Raw genomic sequence first — 7600 nt, forward strand, 5'->3', positions numbered from 1 at the left:
GAAAACATATCAAAAGCTTTCGAGTAACGATGAAACACAGGTATAATCTTTTGATGTTCTCTGTTTTTCTCTATGTAAATTTCAGATTTAAAAATCTTTTTTCTGTACCCTTTCCGGGGAAAACCTCTTTTCTCTGCAATTTTTTTCTCTTAATTTTAACTTCTTTTTTTTCACAAAAATTTTTCAACAAATTTTGCTGCTGTGACTATTAAAGAATTGTCCTGTTTTGTTGCTTTGGATGCGTCACTTTTTTTAGGTAGGGGATAAGATTTTTTTCCCAGTTTCTGGCCATCTTCTTTCATTTTAAATTTTGTACAAAGTTTGTAAAGTATTCACTTTCGCCAGCATTCTTGTTAGTTCTGCTGTTATTTATCTATTCCCCGGGGTCTTGTTATTTTTTTAATTCTTTTATGGGTTTTTAATTCGTCTGCAGTGGCGGTGGGTTTATCTTCGCTGTCCCTTGAGTCAATTTTGTTGTTTTTAGATCTTTTTTCTTTTTATATAGGGTGGAACATATTTTTTCCATCTATCTTTGCTTCTTTTCCCTCACATAAAAAAAGTCCATTTTTTGTTTTTTTGTAAATTCTTCTTCAAATGGATTTTAAAACCCCTTTTTTTTAGGGACTTCTTTTTTCAATTTCACTTAGTTTTTTCAGAATCCAGGGGGAAAATTTTTCTTTTTCTTTTTTGGGGATAGTTTCGTAAGCACGCTAAAGTTCTTTTTTCTTCCCCCAACTCATTGGTGTTTTTTCATCTTTACATTGATTTAGTAACCCTTAAAATTTTTTGACACTTAATTCTGTAAATTTTTTATCAAATTTTGTAGCGAGCTTTTGAGGTTTTGTTTGGACCTCCCTTAGTGAAAACCCCGTGTACAAGTGTCTTGGGTAGTGGTGGAACAATGTTTTTGGTATAACTAATTATTTTTACTACAAATTCAATAAATCTTTACTCTTTTATTTATATCCCAAGGCCCAATTTTCCACAGGGTCTTTTTTAGGGAAATTTTTTTTCCTACTTTTGGCGTTGAGGCTCCCCCTGATTCTTTTACTTCTGTTAGGATTGTGTCTAAAGTTTTTTAGAGTGTTATAAAAATTTTTCCCTTTTTTTATCACTTGCAAAGTTGGTTGGGGCGTAGCACGTATGATTAATGTTTGAGTTTTTTTTTTATTCGACTTTAAAATTCAACATTTATTGGGCGTCCGAATTTAGTGCTTTCGTTTTTTTTTCGTGAGAAACAAGCAACCCGTGATATGATTTCCCTTTTTTTTCTTGTTTCTTTTTGTTTTGAAAATTCCTTACTTTTCCAATTGGGCTCACTGATTTCCTGAATGTTGTATCTATCCATTTTGTTTACAGACAGTATGCAATTACCCATCTCTTTTTTTCCCCACGTTTCCCGTTCCCATTTTTTTAATTGTTTCTTAATTGGACTGTTTTCTTTATCTTTTTGTTTCCCGATGCATATTTAACATTTCAGCCGGGTTTCCCATGAACAAAGCGACCCTTGATAACCACGGGGGATGTGGATGAATTTCATTTCTTATTTAATCTTTGGGGTAGAAGTTTGTCAGGAAAAAAAAAGTTGAGTGGAACCCCCGGCCCCTTCTCAACTCGCAGTCCCAACAAAAATAGGAGGGGTATTCTGCCGCTTTGAAAAAAGTTACACGCAATACCCAACATATTGTTTGGTGAAAACCGTAATCAGTAGAACCGGTGTTTCACTAGATATCCAATGCCCCGCTGCCGACAGCTTCACCGCAACCCTGTCATAGGGGGCTAAAGGGGCTATCCTTGTTAAAAGGGGGCCCCCCGGGGGGGATTTATTTCTTTCCCAGGACAAATATTTTAATATATATATATAAAAATTAATATATATTATTTTATTTTAAAATACGTATGTATATTTTAAAATTAATATATATATATATATATTTTTTATTTTACTTAAATATTTTAAAATATATTTTAATATTAAATAATATATATATATAAAAATATATTATATAAAATAAAATATATCCCACAGTTATGTATGTTTATATGTTGTGTGAAATATAATTTTTCATATATAGGGTTGGTATATATATTTTTATATTATATATTTTATATATAAAATATATTTTTTTTAATATATATCAGGGTATATAATATGTATTTTCATATATAAATAATATTTATATTTTATAGATTTTATTTTTCATATTACATAATTTATGTATTAAAATATATATATAAAATAATAATATATAAAACATTATATATAAAAATATATTATAAAATATATTTATTATATATATATATATATATATATATATATAAATGCCAAAATTTTTTCCTTTTCCCGGCTATTTTACATGTTCCGTATAATATAATATTAATATATAATATATTTTTAAATATATAAATAAAATATATATTATATATATATATATATATTATAAAATTATATATATCATGTACGATGTTTTTATTTCATGTATATAAATATTCACCATTTGTATATATATTTAATATATATATATATATATATTATTATTTATATTAATTTAAAATTTCTTCTTTTTTTTAAGGGTGGGTTCATGTCTGAGCCCCCGTGGTCACAGCGTGATATTTAATTGTAGTTTTTCATTTTGTGATGATTTTGGAGTGAGTACGTGGTGGGGCCCCCCAAATTTTCCCCTTTCCCCCGGAGTGCCGGGGGTTCCCTTTTTGGAAATCATTCTCCTATTTTACCGGGGCCCTTGGGGAAACCAGCACTGATTTGGGGCGGGTTTGGCCACCCATTGGCTGTAGGCAATCGAGGTGAAGTTCCTTGCCCAAGGGGAAAAACCCCGCCGGCCGGTGACTCGAAAACCCCCGAACTCAGATTGCCGTCGGGACAGTCTTGAGTCCGAACTCTAACCATTCGGCCACCGCGGCCTTACATATATATTTTTATATATATATATATATATATATTTATATATATATATAACCCCCTATATGTATATATTGGGTTTTATATATATATTAAAAATATATTATTTTATATTTTATTATTAAAAATATATATATAATATATACACTTTTATGTATTAAAAATTTTTTATAATATATTTAATATAATTAATTTATATTAATATATATATATACTATACACAAAAAACACCCACCACACACACCACCCCCACACCCAATTGTAAAGTTTAAAATTTTATATACACACATATAAAACATTCATACGTTAACACACACACAACCCCAAAACCCCACACCACATTGGGGTATTATCTGTATATATATAGATTTTATATATATATAGATATATTTTATTATATTTTATATACCGAAAAAGAGTAAAAAAGAAAAAAAATGTTAATATATATCTACATTTTATTTAAAATTTTATATAATATATATAAAATTTATATTATATTATATATATATATTATATATATTTTGTGGGGTTTTGTGTGGTTTGTGTGTTGGGGTGTGTGTTTTGTGTGGTGTGTGTGTGTTGGTGTGTGTGTGTTTTTTGTGTGTGTGTGTGTGTGTGTGTGTGTGGTGTCGTACCTCTACCTTTTTTATATAATAAAATATATTAATTTTAATTTTAAAATATATATTATATAAATATTTATATAAAATTGTTTTTTTGTTTTTTTTTTGGGGTTTTGTTTTTCTGTTTTTTTTTTGTTTTATGTAAAAAAAAACAAAAAACACAACCACAACAAAAAACAAAAACATTCATATATTTTTATATAACACACAAACAACAACCACACCACACACACACACCACCATAAATTTATATAATATATATATATATTATTATATATATATATATTTTTAAATATATTTTAAATATTTTGTTTTTTTTTTTTTGTTTTTTTTTTTTTTTGTTTTTTTTATAAAATTTTATATATTATATATAATATATATTATATATATTTATATATAGGGCCCGGGGGCCCCAGTGGTTAAGCATAGACTTAAGCACCCAGGGCAACCGGGTTTCGGGGGTTTTCGGTCCCCGGGGCCGGCGCGTTTTCCCTTGGGCAAGGAACTTCACCTCGATTGCCTACAAAAAACATACCGCCTTTGGGAATTCAAGTGCTGTGTAGTAGGGAAGTCCCGCCGTGGCAAAACCGGGTTGATTATGAAGGGCTTCAAACACAAAAGGGGGGCCTGCCAAAAACCCCCTCATAATGAAAAGGGGGAGGGGCCTCAAAAAGGGAAAAAAAAAAAACCCTTTAATAATAAATTGCTTTAAAAAAAATATATATTAAATATATAATATTATATATATTAAAATTTTATATATATATGAACACACACTATTATTGCATTTGCACACACCATACACCAAATTTTTTTTTTTTGGTAGCAGTGTAACTTGACATAAAAAAAGGCAAAATCTACGTGGGGTTCTATTGAAAAGGGAACCTTTTAAAAAAAAAAACGAAAAAGGGGAGATTTAATTTTTCACATTCAAAAACCATTTCAATCCAAGCAGTCCGGACAAAGAAACTCGTTAAAACAGTCTACATACTCTTACTTCGATCCCAAGCTAGGCCAATCAATTATTTTTTTCTTTTATATGTTTTGTTGAGCCTATTTTATGGAGTGAGGATTTACAGCACTACCTCATATCCGAATGAGGAAAGGCCTTTTGTCTTGACTTGTTTTTAAAATGAGTCGCTTTTTTTGACTAATTTCTCCAACAAGTTTAGATATTGCCTCGAAAGGGAAAAAATAAACATGAGATGTTGCATTAAGTAATATTGCATTCTATTTTTTCCAACCTTTCCTAGCTCTGCAGACAAAACCCCAAAAATAATTGTTTACACATTCCCACACATATTTTTCATTTTATTACTGGGGATATTTTTTTCACCTTCGTATCTTTTCGAGTGTTTTTAAAGGAACTATACGAAAAAATTTATGGCTATACTTAAGACTGCCCCCCGGGTAAAAAATACATAAAAATTAAAAAAAAATAATTGAAATAAAGTGATTTGAATTGATGACGCAACCCAAAGATCAACAACCCGTCGGCAATTGACCCCTCATTCGCAAACGGTCACCCGGCGATCACAAAATTCAGGAGGGGGTTTTTTATGTTAATTAATCAAAGAATAAAACAAAGTAATAAAAAAAAAAAATCTACTTCCTAAAGTAGTAACCCTATTTACTTAAAGTTTCGTATCATGCAGAACATTTTCATCCACAAAAAGTTTTTGAAAATGAAGTCATTGAATTCCCCGGAAATTTCCCACAAAAAACCTCCCCTTTCCCCCCCTCCACCCCCGGAAAAACAGCCCACTCTTTTTTGCCGCACCTTCACTCGGGGTTACTCCGCATTCAGTAAAAATGTTTGTCTATTTGCTTAGGTTTTTTCTCTCTCAGAACAAAAAGGGGGGAAAAAAATTCCAAAATTTCCGTCGTTCATGGAACACGAACTCAGGTAGGAGTGTTTTTATTGCTTAGTTCGGCCTTTGGTCACCAAAAAATTGGGGCGGCTTTTTAAAAAGGGGAAAAAGATCTCTATTGCTTTTCATACAAAAGGGGGATTTGAAACACCGTAGAAAGTTTTGATTTGATGTTTTTTTTAGGGTGTACCATAAAGATAATTTGAATAAAATGCAAAAACAGTCAATCTTTCAAGCCAGTATTGTTACTAACATTAAAAAAATTCCTTTTTCTTTTAAACTCACCATAGTCATTTTTATCATTGTTTTTATTTCGTTGCTGTAGTTTTTGTTTTACATCATCACATATCATCATTATCATCATCATCACCTTTTATCATATTTTTATTATTATTTATTATATTATTTTTTTTATCATTGTTTATTTTATTTTTTCATTATTATTATTTTCATTTTTGTATTATTATTATTAACATTTTTATATTATTTTTATTTCATATTTTTTTTTATCAATTGTTTCTTTATCATTTTTTATTATGTTATTAGTATTTTTATAATTATTAACATTGTATTTTAAATTTATTTATCATAATTTTCATATTTTATTGTTATTTGTTATTTTTATCTTAATTTTTATCTTCTTTAAATTTAATTACCATTTTTCACACTATTAAATTTATCATCATTAATTAAATTTTTTTATTCATATTTTTATCTTTTATATTTTTTTATTATGATTAATTACCATTATTATTTTATTTTTTTAATTATTATTAATATTATTATTTTATCATTATTTTTAAAATTAATTAATTATTATTATTATTTTTTATTAATTACCATTTTTTATATTATCCATTATAATTATTATTATATTTTTTTATTATTTTTTTTATTATATCATCATTATCTTTTATATTCTTTTGTGTCTTTTTCGCTCTCTCTCTCTCGTGCGTCGTCTCGTCATCGCCATCGCCATCGTCATCGTCATCGTCGTCATGCATCATCATCATCATCATCATCATCTCGTCAATATAATCAATAAAAATTTAATATAATATCTTATTATTGTTATTATTGTCATCATTATAATTATAATAATTATTACTATTATTAAGGGTTGTTATTAATTTCATTCTTAAATTAATCATTACTATGATTGGTGGTGGGCAAGTCCCTGCTACACAACACCGTTATTGATACAATAAATATTTTACTTTTTTTTACTGTTATCGTCATTGTTTTTATATTATTATAACCGTCATCATAATTTTTTCCATTGTTATTATTGTTGTGACCATTGTCATACTAGCTTGTATGATCATCAGTTTTTTTTTTCATTATCATCATTTTATTACTGGGAATCTAGTAGTATTACTTTTTTTCATTTTCTTTAGCATGATAATTAATCTTTTGAATATTATCATCACTATAATCATTATCCTCATTACCAAATTATCATAATCACTACCATAATATCAGTTGTATTTCACTTGCATGTTATGCTTATTTCCAGTTGCCTTTCACTTGCATGTAATGTTTCAACGTGTTGTAATAAAAAAATATGTCATTGCAATCCATGCGAAACGAATGGAAATTTAGCATCTCAAGTCCTTTCCCACTTTTTCCCTTCAGCGCCAGCACTCTTTGTCATAAAATGGGAGTGAATTTCCAGCATATGGCGCAGGCGTCGCGACTAGTGGGTTGGGAGCAATACAATGAATTTTCGAGTTCTAGCTTCGCCCAGGCCCCAAAAGCCCGTTATTTGTAAGGCTGTTTGAAGTCTGTGTTGGCGACGATATGAACTGTTTCCTTTTAACTGAGAAGCTGCTTTAAAGGTAGAACGAAATGGAAACCTAGATAGATTTACGTTACATTTGGTATTTACTCTATCGAACCATGCTTCTGCGCCTGCTAGAGAGAAATTCTCAAAAAAGGTCGTTTTGCTCAGGATGTTATTTATATTTAGCATCCGTTATTCCTTAAATTTACATACTTGCGGCAGTGAGTCTTGTTGCCTTTCATTCTCGTCGCTGTAGGCAATTTGTTATTGGTAATATATCTCACTTCCAGTAAAAAATGTAAAAGGGAACTCTCTTCACTGTTGCCAACCTCTTAACCTAGTCGGCCTTATCACTATCAACAGGATACTTTCATGTTGTTCCAGTTATTCAAATATACTAACA

This window comes from Penaeus monodon, chromosome 39 (genome assembly GCF_015228065.2).
Source record: "Penaeus monodon isolate SGIC_2016 chromosome 39, NSTDA_Pmon_1, whole genome shotgun sequence".
NCBI lineage: Eukaryota > Metazoa > Arthropoda > Malacostraca > Decapoda > Penaeidae > Penaeus > Penaeus monodon.